The sequence below is a fragment of the Anopheles merus genome, chromosome X (genome assembly GCF_017562075.2).
Source record: "Anopheles merus strain MAF chromosome X, AmerM5.1, whole genome shotgun sequence".
NCBI lineage: Eukaryota > Metazoa > Arthropoda > Insecta > Diptera > Culicidae > Anopheles > Anopheles merus.
In genome coordinates this window covers 21,350,977-21,369,413 of record NC_054081.1, presented here as the reverse complement: position 1 = coordinate 21,369,413, position 18,437 = coordinate 21,350,977, and the positions used below count along the sequence as shown (strand labels likewise).

General features: G+C 43.7%; 1 protein-coding gene across 3 annotated transcripts in view; it reads right to left on the bottom strand.

Moving 5' to 3' along the window:
- The window catches only part of LOC121598841 (protein abrupt-like), a 66,514-nt gene that overhangs the window by 11,355 nt on the left and 36,722 nt on the right, over positions 1 to 18,437 (bottom strand). The window contains exon 6 of one of the 3 annotated variants that reach the window (XM_041927422.1): positions 18,305 to 18,437. This exon is cut by the window's right edge and continues 1,238 nt beyond it. The exons of the other annotated variants lie outside the window; for them this stretch is intronic. The gene's annotated coding sequence lies outside the window, so the exon portion shown is untranslated. Of the gene's footprint in view, positions 1 to 18,304 lie in introns of those variants that run through there. 3 annotated transcript variants of the gene reach the window in all.

Sequence of the window (18,437 nt, the reverse complement as noted above, 5' to 3'; positions counted from 1 at the left end):
TAATAATAATAATAATAATAATAATAATAATAATAATAATAATAATAATATAATAATAATAATAATAATAATAATAATAATAATAATAATAATAATAATAATAATAATAATAATAATAATAATAATACTAAAACGGCAAGCTGTCGAACCTACCAACAGTGTCGAACCAACCCTAACTTCCCCTAGGCCCGAAGCGGGTTTTGCTCCTAAAACCGCAATGCGCCAGGATACGGAAGGAAATCGCCTGACAGACGAGCGGGAGGTGATCGAAAGGTGGAAGTGCTACTACGAAGGACACCTGAATGGAGCAAGTGCAGAAGAGGCTGGCAACCACTACAGCAGTAGCACAGCAGTAACAACAGCGACAGAAATGATACAGACGACGAAGTGCCCCCACCATCTCTGGATGAGATTGCCAGCGCCATCAAGCACCTTAAGAGCAATAAGTCTGCTGGCAGTGATGGACTGGCGGCCGAGCTCTTCAAGATGGGGCCAGAGAGGCTTATCGTCGAAATACATCAGCTAATCGTGAAAGTCTGGGACCAGAAGGAACTACCGGAGGAGTGGAAGCCAATTTTTTGCTCCACGGCATATCCTCCAGAAGTGCAGAGAGCGCCAAATCCCTACGATTGCACTACGATTGTTAAGAACCCATGCAAAACAACGATTGTGTTAATGTTCTTCCTCCTGATGGTTGTTTGCTTTACGCTGACGACATCAACATTTTCCTACCATTTTTCCTAGTGTCTTCGTTAACTGATTGTGCGCGTCTACAAGATTACATCGATTGGTTTAATGTTTGGTGTAACTCCAACGGTCTTATTCTGTCTCCGTATAAATGTTGTGTCATTTCGTATGGTCGCTCGTCCAATAAGATCGAGCATGATTACGTTCTTTGTGACACTGTACTTAAGAGAGTTACTGTCACAAAGGACCTTGAAGTGTGGATCGACGAGAAACTCTCGTTCCAAGAACACATTGAAATCACCCTTAACTTAATAAGGCCAATGAAATGCTCGGTCTCATTATTCGTATGTCCTCTGAAATTACTGATCCTACGTGTTTAAAGTCCCTGTACTGCTGTTGGGTCCGCCCGATACTTGAGAATGCGTCGGTAGTTTGGTGGCCTGCTGGCCTAACACTGATCGATAGGATCGAACGAATTCAGCAAAAATTCACTCGTGTCGCAATCCGTCGTTTTCATGGACGATCGGATCGAATTCCTTCGTATCCTATCCGATACTGTTTGATCGGGCTAGAGTCATTGAAAACGCGCAACTATCATACCCAGTCATATTTCATTGCCTGCCTCCTTTCCGATGACTTGGATGTTCCCGCCCTCCTATCCTCGATTCCTATCTATTATTCCTTCCCACCAAACTCGTCATGGCCGTCGAATTCCTTCAACGTCGAATTCCTAGAGGCCAACAAAATATCAAATAAATAAAAATAAAAAAATTATAATAATAAAAATATTAACAAAAATAATAATAATAATAATAATAATAATAATAATAATAATAATAATAATAATAATAATAATAATAATAATAATAATAATAATAATAATAATAATAATAATAATAATAATAATAATAATAATAATAATAATAATAATAATAATAATAATAATAATAATAATAATAATAATAATAATAAATAATAATAAAAATAATAATAATAATAATAATAATAATAATAATAATAATAATAATAATAATAATAATAATAATAATAATAATAATAATAATAATAATAATACAAAATCCACACAAGCTCTAACAGCTCTACATTTTGATGTGACCCAACGCATTGTCCAGCGAATGATAACCGATGATGAAATGTGACATGCAAACAAGACAACAACATTGTGAATGGCGTATAAACTAAGACAAAAATAATGACAAAATCTTAGACAATGCGAAGTGGTTTTATGCTACTCGTCTTTTTTCGATTATCGTAGAATAGTGCACTTGGAGTTCGTTCTAATTAGTGTTGGGCAAAGTGCTACTGTGCGCACTGTGCGCACAGCACATCATACTGTGCGCACAGCACAGTGCTTGAAGTGCGCATTGTGCTAGCACAGTGCTAGCACAGTACTAGCACTTTTCGCACAATGCGCACACTTTGCACAGTGCGCTCTCTTAGCACACTTTTCGCACAGTGCGCACTCTTCACACAGTACGCTCTCTGAACTAGTGATGGGTAAAGTTGGCAAAAATCCGGAGTCGACTCCGATCCGACTCCGTTAAATTCGGAATCGACTCCGGAAGGTAGGTCCGCGCTGCAATATCCGGAGTCGTTCGGAATCGTCCGGAGTCGTCCGGAGTCGTACGAAGTCGCCCGGAGTCGCCCGGAGTCGGAGTCATTCGGAGTCATCCGGAGTCGTTCGGAGTCATCCGGAGTCATCCGGAGTCGTCCGGAGTCGCCCGGAGTCGGAGTCGTCCGGAGTCGTTCGGAGTCGTTCGGAGTCGTTCGGAGTCGTCCGGAGTCGTCCGGAGTCGCCCGGAGTCGGAGCCGTTCGGAGGCGTTTGGAGTCGTTCGGAGTCGTCGACTCCGGACGACTCCGGTCGACTCCGGACGACTGCGAACGACTCCGACTCCGGGCGGATCTAGTGGTTCCATTTTGCCGGAGTCGGAATCGAACTAACAATAGTCGGAGTCGGATCGGAGTCGTGGGTGCGCTCCATACAGCACATCACTACTCTGAACACAATGCAAGGCAAGACACTCACTGCCCAAGGAAACATTTGGACCAAGCTTGAACAAAAACTGAGATATCTTGCTCTATCTTCTGTACCGCACCTGCTTGCACTCATTCGCGAGCGTTAAAATATACTCTCTCTATTTCATGTTCTCGCGAATTGCCTGCTGCTGTAAGAATGTATGAGTGAATGTGCAGCGTTTTTCTCTGTGCTTTATCTTCTCCCCCCTCGTTCGTACTCCCTTCTTCCATCGATCCGATGCGCGATTCCTGATTCGACCGCGCTATAACATTTGTAAGGTTCCGCCGCAATGAGACACTGTACGGAAATATACAAAGCATTTCCATTTAGCATCCGTGGTCCACACGAAACGCCGATTAACCAAACACCACCGCCCTATATCAAATTCTCGATATTGGCGTGACGGTGTCTCTCCTCATATTAAATTATATGTAGTAAACCACTTGCTAAATCTCCTCCCCTTTCCCTCTCGTAGAACTCGTATAAACAATATTAGTGAGAGAATGGGGAGAGAGAGGGAGGAGGAGCATCAGCTTTTTGGCTCTCTCTCAAAAAAGAAGTCCAAAATTGTCTGGCTTTGGGTACCAGTTTGGGTACTGAGATAGGGCCCCATCTTAGGTCCATAGTTTTACCCATTCATCGCGTTTTGGTCGTTTGGGTGTATGCAGACTTAGTGAAAGAACGCACTGTGCTGAGAGAACGCACTGTGCTGAGAGAGCGCATTGTGCTGAAAGAGCGCACTGTGCGAAGAGTGCGCACTGTGCGAAGTGTGTGCATTGTGCGAAAAGCGCTAGCACTGTGCTAGCACTTCCGCACTGTGTTCAGAGAGCGCACTGTGCGGAAGTGCTAGCACTGTGCTAGCACAGCCACACTGTTCTCAGAGAGCGCACTGTGCGAAAGTGCTAGCACTGTGTTAGCACTTCCGCAGTGGTTCGAAGTGCGCACTGTGCGCACAGCACATTTAGGGCAAAGTGCGTGTGCGCACAGCACACTGAATTGTGCTACTTTACCCAACACTAGTTCTAATGATTTCATAGTAAACAAAAACTTATTAGCTATGATTGCCAAAGACAAGTAATGAAATGCTTGATAGCGAAAATGCGAGTTGCAGGGTTACAGGATTACGTTTTATTGGTTGGTTACTAGTGATGGGCGTTTCGGAGCGCACCAACGGCTCCGGAGCCGGCTCCGCACAAACGGATCCATAGCCGGCTCCGGACTAACGGCTCTGCACTCACGACTCCGTTCCAACGGCTCCGGAGCCGGCTTCGGGCCCACCGTTCCTGAGCCAGCGATGAATCAACGACTCCGGACCAACGGCTCCGGACTAGTGTTGGCCGTTCCGGTCCGAACCTAGTAAAAAAGTTCCGTTCTTTATGTAGGCCGTTCCGTTCCGATCCTTTATACAAAATCGTTCCGTTCCGTTCATTCCGTTCTTTCCGTTCATTCCGCTCCGTTCCGTTCATTCCGTTCTTTCCGTTCATTCCGCTCCGTTCCGTTCATTCCGTTCATTCCGTTCCGTTCCGTTCATTTCGTTCTTTCCGTTCATTTCGTTCTTTCCGTTCATTCCGTTCTTTCCGTTCATTCCGTTCCGTTCAATACGTTCTTTCCGTTCACTCCGTTGCGGTCTTTGCCGCTTCAATATTGTCAGCAAGGTGCTATCGTTCGTGCGTTCCGTTCTTTAAAAAAACCGGCTTTGTCCGGCTGTTGCTTGCTGCATGCAAGATAACTGTTCACTCTTTCTCGCACACAGTATGTGTTGCCTGTGCACTCTCCCATGCTCACATGAATATTCATCGCACTTCGTCGCGTATCGCTTATAAAAATCGTGATAAGCGAAACCAAAATATGTTATTTGGTGTTATGGTGTTATTTGTAACATCTATTATACTTTTTGTTATAATTTAGCTTATCCTAACCAGACAAATAATTATTATAAAATTTAAATCTGTACTCATATGGCAGAACGGGTTGGAAGAGATGTATTTTAATATGCGATTATGAACAACGAAAAATAAAATGTATTTATTTTTTATGCCACGATATCCGCTTGATCTTGGTACTCGGCATGATTCCAATATTTAGCCATTCGATTCGAAGCATTCTGTTCCATTCGACAACCGTTTGAGTGCCGTTATGTTGTAAACGATTTATGTGAAAAAAAACTATTTGTTGTAAGTAGTAAGTGAACTTCAAATAATTAGTCAATCTCGTGATACAATCGTCAACTCCTACCGCTCAATAACATCGGCATGGGTAAAAGCCTCGAATGGATCGTGCCCCCATACGCTGGGATGATTATCCTGCTATGGGCATTTAAGTTACTGATAGCCAAGCCTATTAGTGGTACAGGAAGTGTTAATAATTATTAACGTTAGATTCGATCTGTCGGTGTTATCTACAGTGATTCCCGACAGAGCGCGGTACAAACGCGTAGTGTGGGAAGCATCCAATACCGATCGAGCCGAATATTCCCGATCGCTCAAAGGCTCCCGAACAGCGTGGCTAAGGCAATGACCGAAGGCGACTCTTTCGCGGTAGCCCGAGTCAAGCGATTGATTTTTAGCGTCGCAATAATAAAATAATATAAGACTGCTTAAGAAAACTCTTGTTATTTAATACTTAATACTACTACGGGCGAAAGAAAGAGTGCTGTTGCAATAGTTTGCAACATTCTAAAAATCAATTGACGAATTAAAAGTTCCTTTTACTTAAAACAGTTTCTCTTTCAACAATCTCACCCGTTGCCAGCTTAGAAAAGTTCCTGAGGTAATTCGGAATCGCTGTGCTGAAGTGAGGAACAGAAAAAGTTACTAGTTGAGGAATTGTTTTATAGCGGTTGTGCGTGTGTTAGTAGAAAAGCTAGGAAAAGAAATCAGTTATTGTGTCGGTTCCCTGTTCATCTCACCCGTTGCCGGTGCCTAATAGTTCCTGAAGAAAATCGGAACAAGCCGTGCTGAAGTGCAGTGTATTAGGAAAGCTGATACAAACAAGTGATCTTTTTCGAGGTGGTATTACAATATATGCCAAACGTTAGTATTTCGTGCAATGAACATAGCATATTTATCGGCATTATTTACGTTAGCACAATTGACAACGCTCAGCGATGCAATCTGTTCAGTGAGAAGTGTAACGCCATTTTCTCCAAGGGAGCAAATCCTACAGGCAGGGCAGAGCAACTATGCAGGGCAGAGCAATCAGTCAGGACGTAATAATACGATGCAAAATTCAACAAACTATTATTCAGCCAAATTTCGTAAGCCAGTATTGCGTTCGTATAGAAATAGGAAGCACAGACTGTTAAGATTGAACCAAACCAGGAAGAGTGTTCGTAGGGCTCACAAATACTGGGGGGTAATGTTAATAATTATTAACGTTAGATTCGATCTGTCGGTGTTATCTACAGTGATTCCCGACAGAGCGCGGTACAAACGCGTAGTGTGGGAAGCATCCAATACCGATCGAGCCGAATATTCCCGATCGCTCAAAGGCTCCCGAACAGCGTGGCTAAGGCAATGACCGAAGGCGACTCTTTCGCGGTAGCCCGAGTCAAGCGATTGATTTTTAGCGTCGCAATAAAATAATATAAGACTGCTTAAGAAAACGCTTGTTATTTAATACTTAATACTACTACGGGCGAAAGAAAGAGTGCTGTTGCAATAGTTTGCAACAGGAAGGCTTTGACCGAAAATGGTCGTCGCATCTACAAAGTTAAAAAAATGCTAGATAATAAATGCATGCTTTATATTAGCACAGCTGGTACAGCTTACTGGATATAGGATGAACCCATTTGGATTTGGTGATTTCAGAATGATGATTTAAGAAACGCCTTTTCATATCCTGTCTCAAGTAACACCTCCCCCCCCCCCCCCCCGGATGACAGTTTGGCTTGACAGTGACAGCTCTGGGTCGGTTCATTTGCACCCCAGGTTCACGTTCCGTTCTTTTTGAAAAATGAACTAGTTCCGTTCCGTTCCTTTTTTTAACGAAATTCCCAACACTACTCCGGACTAACGGTTCAATAGAGACAGCATTGTGTATGATAGCGTAATAAAAAAACGAATATATCTTCTGGCACGTGTGGAAGCTAACACACGATGTGATTGCAGTATTGACATGCATGGCGTTGTGTAGCATTCGTTGGTCTCGCATTTCTTAACAATATTCAAAACTTACTGATTTTTTTTTTTTGATGAATTCCTTTAAACATGACCTTCTCCGCTATTTACGGATTTCCTCGATAGAAACTTCATTGAAAGGGTTTTTTGGTCCCTTTTGTTAAAACCGGCTCCAGAGCCGTTGGAGTGGAGCCGTTGGAGCGGAGCCGTTGGTGCGGAGTCGGCTCCGGAGCCGTTGGTGCGGAGCCGTCTCCGAAATTGTCTGGAGCCAGTCGGAGCCGTTTTGCTCATCACTATTGGTTACCATAAATTTTTGGTTGGTTCTCATATTTTTTTGATGGGTTCCCTCCATTTTTTTTAATTTCCTAGAATTGTTTGGTTCAATTTTATTGATATCCAATCGGATATCCGATTTTATTGATATCCGAATTGAATTGTCTGGAGCCGGTCGGAGCCGTTTTGCCCATCACTTCATTAGATGATCTCATTTAACACAACATAAATATAACTCATTCGTCAATCAGCAACCAGATGTACACCACTTGTTTTCACCAAATTTTTAAGTTGCGTATGAATCGACTTGATTAGTGAAACGACAACTCAAGAATTCTGCATTAAGACAACACACCGTCTCACAAGGTCCGTATTAGCCGGCATCGCGAAAGAAATGCACAAAAATGTACAGTTGTTAAAAATTAACTATTACGATTACGGATCACGGAGATTACGGAATGTTAAATAATAGGCGAGCCGTTTAAATCGAATGAACATAAACCATCAAAAACGAGCTGCGGTTAAGTTGACTAACAAAAAGAGTTTAACTAATAGTTTAATTCTTAAAATATCATTATAAGAGCCAGTGCTACAAAACTGTTGAATTCAATGCTATCATTGTGTGTAGTGATAAAATGTACGATCATCAAGAGCGTGTACAATATAAAATGATAATCGTATTTCTTATAATTAAAATAAATAAACTTTCCCTATGTACGGAAACCCCGATTCGGTCCAAATGTGGTAAAAAACGGCTATCCGGAACCGGATGTAGAATGACTAGACGAGCTTAAAATTTTTCACATTTCTGCGACGTTTAGTTTTCGAGTTATGGCCATTGCAAACATCCAGAGCGTTTAAATCAAAATTGATAAGAGACTCTGCTTGTTTGATGTCTTTGTTCGAGATAAACAAAACAGTATCATCGGCAAAAATATTGATCTCACAAAATCTGTTTCATGTCATTGATATACATTATAAACAAAATTGGTCCAAGAACACTTGCGGAACTCCAAGGTTATTTTCTATAGGCTCCGATATAGTTTCCAAAAATTGTTCTCTGAGTTCTGTCTTTTAAATAATTTTTGAACCAATTGAGCTTCTTCCCCATTATACCAAAATGCCTTAAATTCAACAGCAATAACGGTCTTAATATAGTCTCAAATGCTCGTTTTAGATCCAAGAAAAGGCAAATATCCATTTCTTTCGATCCATCAACATCTTCCACTACGCCAGAACAATATTCAAAGCAGTTTCACAAGCCGATATCCTGATTGTTCTCTAATGAATAGGTCATTTCGAGTTAGAAACTGGACCAATTGCTCCTTAATCACTAACTCCAGCATCTTTGCGAATACATGCAACATAGTGATGGGACGAAACTCTTCCGCACTGGCAGCTCTGCTAACTTTACGAATAGGTATTACCAGTGCTGCAAAATGTCATGAGTATCACGCGATTTTCACCAACGAAAACAATGAACATATCGTGGTAGCTTGATGCTCATTGCTGATAGTCAATAAAAGTGCGTCATGACATGCTGAACACGACATGTGAATTCTTGAGTTCAACGCGATACTCTAACTGACAAGTTTAGCTTTATGCCGGCGCAAGCATTATCATGAATTTTTCTGGCTGTGAACAGTGCTGCCAAATGCCACTGTTTCCATCATCAACACTCATGACTGAAACGAAGCTCAAATCAGAACACGTACACAACTGAGATGATCAGTGACTATACTGAAACAGTTGAAGAATCGATCACATGCTTGGTGACATTTAGTTTAGCACCCAACTTTTGATCACTCACTTGGTCACGACATTGTTGTCGGCGATAATCGCGACATTCTTGGAATATACTTGGCGCGTGGGCTCAAGCAACAAAATGAACATGCTTTCTCCCTCTATCTGTTTTGATTATCTGTCGGGTCAAACAGAGTGAGAAAACATGCTCATTTTGTTTCTTGGAACCACTCGCACGCAATGCATATCTCCCGTGACCATCGCGATGATCACCGACTGAAAATGTGGCGACAACGTGATTGAACACGAGTAGGTTGCACACAATGTCACTAAGCATGCGATGGTTGCACCAACTGATTTCGTCTAATATAACCTGAGCAGAACATTAAACGTACACCTGACCGTCCTTGCCGTTACGGAATTCCGACACCTGCTGCTTCCTTGGATCCAAATTAGCGCGAAGGTCAGCTCTTATCTTTTTACAAGATTGACCCACCTTTGGTACAATAACCAGAGTCTTACTAACCTTATTTTTGTTTGCTAAAATGGGTTCTGTAACCTTGTCAGAAATTTTGGGCGTTGAATTAACATTCCCCGTGTCAAAACGATTGATAATGGTTTGAACATTACTGTTCCCACTATTCGTTCGTTTTCTTTTCTTAGTCACTATAGCCCAACTTTCATCGTCTACTGTTTCTCTGGCCTTAGAATTGTCAAAAGTTGCACGCTAGTCTTCATTTGCCTTATTTGAGCATTCTACCACACTCAAGCTTTCACGCAATGTTTGCTCCAATTTGCGTTCCACGCAGCGCTGAGTTTATGGCAAAAAAGAACTTATAACCAACGAAGGTTAGACGCTAGTCTTAAAATGAGTAAAAAAAAATTAGGATTGGAGTTCGGATTATGTAAAACGTAGTAAACAATGTTATATCATTAAAATTCAAAACCATTTTTTTATTATTGGTTTATATATGGCCTAATTAAGATGAGTAAAAGTAAAAAAACACATAGCAAAATCAATATTTGTATCGCAGTTCACTGTGGCCACGGCAAAAGCCGGATACGTTCCTTGAAGCACTGAGTTAAGATGTTGAAGTCGAAGCAATCCGAAACAATGTTGAAAACAGCCGACATGCGGAACATAGGGTCAGACCGACCAGCGAGGTTGAGCGAGCGAACGAACGAGGTTGAGCGAGCCGTAGAGTCTGTCTAGACCTAAGTGTTCGGGATGGTGCATAGATATCGACTCGATGCAACAAAGGCGATGATTCGACTGAGCCATTTAGCAAACCAGCGATGAAAGAGCACTGTGCATTGCGTCTTCTAACCGAAAGAGGTTCAAAGGCCTAGAAGAAGGCACCGCGAAGCATACAGTATCGGACATTAAGATAGGACCCTGTTTTTTCATCGCACCGTACACTTGTTTTACCACGTTACTTGTGTGTGTGTGTGTGTGTGTGTGTGTGTGTGTGTGTGTGTGTGTGTGTGTGTGTGTGTGTGTGTGTGTGTGTGTGTGTGTGTGTGTGTGTGGTGTGTGTGTGTGTGTGTGTGTGTGTGTGTGTGTGTGTGTGTGTGTGTGTGTGTGTGTGTGTGTGTGTGTGTGTGTGTGTGTGTGTGCGCGTGTGTGTGTTTATGTGTGCGAGTGCGCGGGTTTGTGTCTGAAAAACGTAGCTTGCCATGATGTCATATTGCGTTGAAAGTATTCTGATAATGGGGCCCTTCACGATTCTAGTCAGCTTTTTGTATGGAGTTTGACAGTTGGAGGCTGACACACACACACCACACACACACACACCACACACACACACACACACACACACACACACACACCACACACACACACACACACACACACACACACACACCACACACACACACACACACACACACACACACACACACACACACCACACACACACACACACACACACACACCACACACACACACACACACACACACACACACACACACACACACACACACACACACACACACACACACACAAACACATACAAACCACACATAAATGATGATGTATGAAGATGATGATGTATGAAGGAAGATTATTCCGATCCTGCCAGGGAAGTAGACGTAGGGCATGTGGCAGCACAGCACTGTCCCGCGCTAACGCTATCCAGTCGTAGTCCGTGCTAACACATATTATCCAGTCGTAGTCCGTGCTAACACCACTAACACGACGCTAACACGAAGAAAAGACGAACCGAAGGATAATGAACATCTAACACCACGAAGCGAACCGATAACGATCATCTAGAGGACTTACGATAGAATAAACGGAGAGATCGCTCTCATTCTAATATAGTTTTCAGACCAAGTAGTGTTTCTATTATTACGCCAAAACCAAATCGAAAGAACGCGCTAAAGTGGTGACCCCGACGTGATCGTTCAGTTCCGTTTCTTTTTTTTTACGAATTTTGGTGTGCATCGCAGTAATGGAAGAGGATAAGGTTGCGCCTAATCCCATTTTACCTGGCCATTTTCGGGCTGGTTCATTGGTGCCGACCCCCAGTGGTCCCAGTACAGCAGTGCCCAACCCTAGTGCGCCTATCCCTAGTGTGTCCAGCCATGCTCCTCAACCCGCTGCCGTAGAAGCATTCCATGCGCCGCGACTGAACCCACCAAATATGGTGGATACCAATATCGAGACGTATTTTTTGTCTTTGGAATTTTGGTTCGCTGCTTCGGGTATCAGCGCATTACACGATACGCGAAAGTATAACATAGTGATGGCGCAAGTGCCCCCGAACAAATTGACCGAGTTGAGTTCAATTATTGACGGTACACCGGCAGTAGAAAAGTACGCGTACATTAAGGCAAAACTGATCGGATATTTTGCCGACAGTTAGCAGCGGCGCCTGCACCGTGTATTGTCCGATATGCCACTTGGTGATAAAAAGCCGAGCCAGCTTCTCAACGAAATGAAGCACGTTGCTGGCAATTCCCTTAGTGAACCGGTTCTTATCGATTTGTGGGCATCAAGGCTGCCACCACATGCCCAAGTTGCAGTGATCACTTCTCGCGAAGACGCCGCGGACAAAACCACCATCGCCGACGCCATTGTGGATTCAATGAGCCTGAGAAGTATTAACGCCGTCGAACGTAGCAACGCTGCGATGGCGCCTGGCCACGTAGCTGATGCCACAATGTCAACGACCGCACATACGGCCAACGACCCCATATCCGACCAACGAAAAGAGATTGCTGAATTGTCAAGGCGCCTTGAAAACGTGCTGCCTAACCAAAGGTACCGAGGACGATCAAATTCCCGCACCGGCTCAGCACGTAATCGCAGTTTAAGTCACGAAAGCGATGTTTCGACCGGCCCGTGCTGATACCATCGCAAATTCGGTAGCGATACACGGAAATGCCGAAAACCCTGCACCATCTGCACAATAGTGTCGCTCTGCTGATGCTGCGGTGGAGATTGGCGAACTCACCACTACAGCCGCAATCTTTCGTCTACGAATTGCTGATAAAACGACGTCAACGCAATTTTTAATCGACACCGGCGCCGATGTGTCTGAGGTTCCGAATGATATGGGAACAGCCAGAGTAAAACCATCACCGATTAAACTGTTCGCCGCGAACGGATCGCCGATTAATGTAGGGTAAATGTACCTATAGTGGTGCTAGTACCAATAGTGGTGGTATTGCACTAAAATGTGGTTTATATGGCAAATTAAAAGTAATTTAGTTATTTACGTTAGTGTTAAATGTTCTTTAGCCTTTTACAAAGGGTTTTAAAGTTAAATGGGGCCATTCCATTACTGAGTGACCGAAAAATCCATTATTTTGTTAAATGTGTCAACATTTTTCCAAAATCCTTAGGATTTCATAACGATACTCATATTTTTGTTAACGTTCTAAATGACCACATAACAATGCAATTATTAGTTTTTTAACATAATTGTTATCAAATGATATTATTTTATTCAAATTCATTGGCTTTTGACCATATTTATGCATTTTTAAGTGTTTTTTACCATAGTGCCATTATTGGTACACAAAACAGACATGTTCCTGTAGTGGTTATAGTTATAAAATCAATAAAAACAGGACGTTTTAGATTTTTTCGAAAATATTTTTGACATTTCGTACTGTTTTCACTAAAATAAGCAACAAAAATGAGTTTTCTGTAAGTAATTTGCCTAACAAATGCCGAAATTCGCTTATTATACTGAGTGAAAAATCGACTTCAAATCAAGCAAACTCTTCTGGGTATGGGTTGAGGACAGGTGTGATGCAGTACTTTAGTCAAGAGTCAAATTTATACATTTTTTACGATCAAATTACGCAAGAAACCAATATTATGGCAGTAATCCTTGCTATTCATACGAAAACAGCATCGAAACTAAATTTAATTGATATTATACACTGTTTTTAAGGCATCTTTGTTTACCACCACTATAGGAACACAATACGACGACTATAGGAACCATACCACCATTATAGGTAAAACGAAACAGTCACAAAAATATGTATTTTTTGGAAAATTTGATGTGTTTCCTGGTGAAAATGATTGTGATTGCGAAGATAAAACATATTTCAATTGCTATGTGTTAAAATATTCAGAAATTGTCCTTCCTGACACTTTAAATCAATTAAAACACATCGGTACCACTACAAATTGCACCACTATTGGTACATTTACCCTATACGGTGAAGTGTTGTTAAAGATCAACCTCGGCCTTCGTCGCGAGTTCCTGTGGTCGTTCCTGATAGCTGACGTCACTTCGGGGATAATTTTTGAGCGATTAGCGATGCTTTGATTTACCATCGAATCGAAACGACAGGGCAACCTGTTTTCGCACGCCCACGACGTCTCTCTCCCGACAAACTTCAAGCAGCGAGGGCCGAATTTGAACATCTACTGAAGCTTGGTATATGCCGACCATTCAGCAGCAGTTGGGCGAGCCCGCTCCATATGGTGAAGAAAGCAGACGATTCTTGGCGGCCATGTGGGGACTATCGGGCGCTCAACGCACAAACGATCCCGGATCGCTATCCCATACCGTACCTGCAGGATTTTTCGACCATATTGCAAGGTAAAATTATTTTTTTATAAAATTGACTTGCAAAAAGCCTTTCATCAGGTACCAATACATCACGAGGACATCGCTAAAACTGCCATCACACCGTTCGGACTGTTCGAGTTCGTGTTTATGACCTTTGGATTGCGAAACGCAGCGCAAACGTTGCAACGGTTGATCCACGAAGTGGTCAGATGATTGGAATTCGTATTTCCTTACATCGACGACCTATTCATCGCATCATCATCACCCGAAGAACACCATGAACATTTGCGACAATTGTTTGAAAGGCTCAAATAATATAACTTGGCGATAAACATTGCTAAGTGCGAATTCGGCCGAGACAAGATGGATTTTCTGGGTCATTCCGTCTCTGCCGACGGTATCCGTCCCTTACCTGACCGCGTTCGAGCTATCGTGGAGTTCAAGCTTCCTGCTACGGTGAAGGAATTGAAAAGTTTTTTGGCAATGCTCAATTTTTACCGTAGGATTTTACCAAACGCGATCGAGCACCAGATTCCACTCCTTGCCATGATTCCTGACAACAAACGGAACGATCGCTCCACGCTGACGTGGAATGACGCAACCATCGCGAGTTTCGAACGCTGCAAACATCAACTCGCAGAAGCAACGCTTTTATCGCATCCCGCTAAAATTGCAGAACTTTCCCTTTGGTTCGACGCATCTGACACTGCCCCATGGGCGGTCCTACATCAAATCGTTGAAGGACACCCTCAACCACTCGATTTTTTCTCAAAAAAAATTGACAAGGCCCAGCTGCGATACAGCACCTACGATCGCAAACTCACTGCAATCTACCTTGCGGCGCGGCATTTTAAATACATGCTCGAAGGACGTAGTTGCCACATCTATACCGACCACAAACCCATCTTTGCCCCACCTTTGCCTTCCACCAGAAACTTGACAAAGCCTCGGACCGTCAAGCTCGCCAGATGGATGTGATTGGACAGATCACAACGGACATCCGTCACATTGTGGGAAAGGACAACATCGTGGCTGACTTGCTCTCTCGCATTAATGCTATACATCCAGCGCCATCACTGGATTATGAAGCACTTGCGGAAGACCAAAAAGACGATCAGCAGCTCCAGAACATCGCACAAGGTAAAATCGAAAGTTTGCTAAATCTAAAATATTTTACCATTCCAGGCAGCACCAAACAACTTTTATGTGACTGCACTGGGAATCGCATCCGCCCTTTCATAACGGAACGCTTTCGGAACGCTGCGTTGCAGGCAATGCACCAATTATCTCATCCTGGCACCCTTACAACGGCCAAATTAATGACGAAGCGATTTGTTTGGCCAAGCATCCGGAAGGATAGTATTGCTTTCGCTAGGAGCTGCTTGCCATGCCAACGTTCGAAGGTGACGCGACACACACAATCACCTATATCCCGATATTCGGCTCCGAACAGCCGATTTTCACATGTAAACATCGATATCGTGGGACCCTTCCCTCCAAGTAAGGACAACCGTTATTGTTTAACGGTCATCGACAGGTTCACGCGTTGGCCTGAAGCGAGTACAATTCCAGATATGACCGCGGAAACAGTTGCCGAAGCTCTAGTTTGTGGATGGATAGCCCGGTTTGGTGTTCCATCTTTCATTACGTCTGACCAAGGACGCCAATTTGAATCAACGCTTTTCGGGGAACTGACTCGCTTGCTCGGATCCAGCCACCTGCGCACGACTGCATACCACCCGCAGTCAAATGGGATTATCGAACGATGGCATCTATTCTCTGCCACGACCCCGAGCACTGGAGCGAGCATTTGCCAATGATCTTACTCGGGCTGCGTTCAGCCTACAAGGAAGACCTTAAGTCATCGCCTGCTGAGATGGTATATGGCACAACTCTCCGAATACCGTCTGAGTTTTTCGTAAACGACTCCGAAAACCCGAACGAAGCCGAATTTGTTGACAAGCTTCGAACAGCTATGCGAAAAATTCGCCCCCAAGAAACTGCTAGACATGGAAATCGCAGTGATTTCGTTCATCAGGACTTGCAAACGTGCGAGAATGTCTTCGTACGCAATGATTCGGTTCGACCATGACACCTAGCGTCGCCGCAGATGGCCCGGCAATCAGGCTTCGACCTTTCCATTGCCGGCGCTCCCTGGCCCTGCAGCCCGGCGAATCAAACATCGCCGAGTGTGTGTGTGCGGCTGTCCCTTCTGTCCCCATCGCGGGACGACAGCCGGGGCCACGTTCTTAACGGCGGCGGCGGCAGCGGTCCTCGTCCAACGGCGTCCCACTGTCGCGGGGACCCGTGCCATCGCGATGGCGCCGGCTCCAACCGACGCGCTCGATCGCCACTGTTGTGTCTTTTGCTTGCATCAGGTACTTTATTAAAAACTAATATAACAGTATACAAAATAAATATAAACTCACAAGCACAATACACATTAAAATACACGGCCGCGCGCCAGCCGTACCGTGCGCTGCCGGGAGCCCTGCTCGACCGGCTGCTCGCAACACTTACTTGTCCGAGCGCACCACACACACTAAGCGGCCCGCGCTTAGTGTGCGTACGACAGTGTGCGTGACACACTGTCGTCCCCTGGACATTGACCAGTGGTAACACAACTACCACGGCAAGTCCAGGGGTCGGCACGGATGCCCACAACAGACTCCAAATTTTCTATGGATTGTGTAAGTAAATCGTACTATAAACTCACATCCCATCCATATCCGCCAAGCCTGATTTGTGTTTTGAACATTTATCATACATATACAGCACATTCTTGTTTTCATTAATTATTTTGGCCGCTGTTTTCGAGAGCGTGGGGGTAACGCAGCGACGATGAAAGTTCCCACTACATTTCCATGCACACAAAATCGGGTCATCGTTAACACTTTAAGCGCCGTGTCATATAAATTCGCATGACGGTTTTGCTCACCGTTCAGCATTGGATGTGACGCTCAGTGATTCTCTTGAGAACGAATAAGGTAGGAAAGAGAGAACGAGAACGACATGTGCTACGCCGCTTATCGCAATGAAACAAAAGAGTGATAACAATGGCAAGAGAAACCGTCGTTCTCATCGCTCTCTTGCCATGCGCTACGTGCTCACTCAAAAACTGTCACGTCAGGCCGGCAGTCAAAGTGTTAATTAACAACGGCGGAGCATGCTTAACACTCCATGTCGTAAAAATAAAACTCGGGCGAGCTGTTTTAGATTAAAACTGTCTCACACAGACATGAATGAAGGAAAACAGCAAATGCACACTAACACTTCTCTACTACAACCTGCTATATCAAACGCTTACAATCGTGTACACGTCTTGACAATCGGACAACGATACGTATGTCTAGCACGAACAAAAAAACATACTGAGCAAAGATTAATCACTGTCGACATCGCAGTGACGCGGTCGAGCAAGTTTTACATACACAAAACAATAATACAAAAACTAATAAATGATACTGCAGGTAGTATAACCATAAACATTTAGCAAAATTAGCAATATAACAATTAGATTTCTATTACACAAGTATTCACAGTGCACAAACGGGAGCTAAACATTCACAGGACTGCACTTGTCACTATTCACTTCATCAGGTTCGGCGGATCAATGGCGATTGATGAAGACGCGGAAATTTTCGTGGACTCATTCTAGTTCTGGAGGTGGATTTGTGAGGAAGCGAATAAAATTGTAGTTAAAAAATAATAATATTGTTTTATTAATCTCAGTGCGGTGTTTCGCGAAAAAGTAGTTTTAGTCGTTTCACATGTCATTTCATTTGTCTCAGGTGCATTCAGGGGTAAGGTTTCATAGGTAAGGATTCATATTGCCCTGGAATGCAATTTTAGTATCGTTTTCCCAAAGGATGCAGAACACGTCATTATCGAGTCATCTCCAGTTCGCTGACGTTCGACAGGAGCTACTTGGCGAGGGTGGAATTGATACGATGCGGCCAAACACATTTCAGCAGTATTTGCTACAAAATAGTTAGATTAGCTGTAGCCAATTTTGCAAACGGTCACCAAATAACGGCGTACTTGCATCATTACCCAAACGAAGAAAGGGCCAATCGTGTAACCGCGGGCATCGAGCAATGGTATCAGTTGCTTGCAATGATCGGCACATTGCGACGCGAAGGGAGCAACGATCATGTGACAGAGAGTAGTTGGGGTCGGTCCCTTGTCCTTGTCACCAACCATTGCAGACTGTCGAGAAGCGATACGCGCATAAGCGACGCTGTTCGACGATCATGTTGATCGTAAATACGGGTTTGCGGAACGATAAGAACGTAGCAGAAATGGCCACGGCGGTGCAAGCGAATTTGTCTTCCCATTAGCGAGCCACATAGCATCAGGTGTAGCGCTGAAAGAAGGCCTGTTAATAAACGCATACTATAAACGATGCTTACGCTTGGTCTGTGAGATCCAACGGAATGAAAGTCCTACGAAGCAATCGACGCTGTTCTGCAAGGTTTGCTTTACGCCCCCCTCATTGCTGTCAGAAACATTACACGCAAAAATAATATTAAGCGCAAAT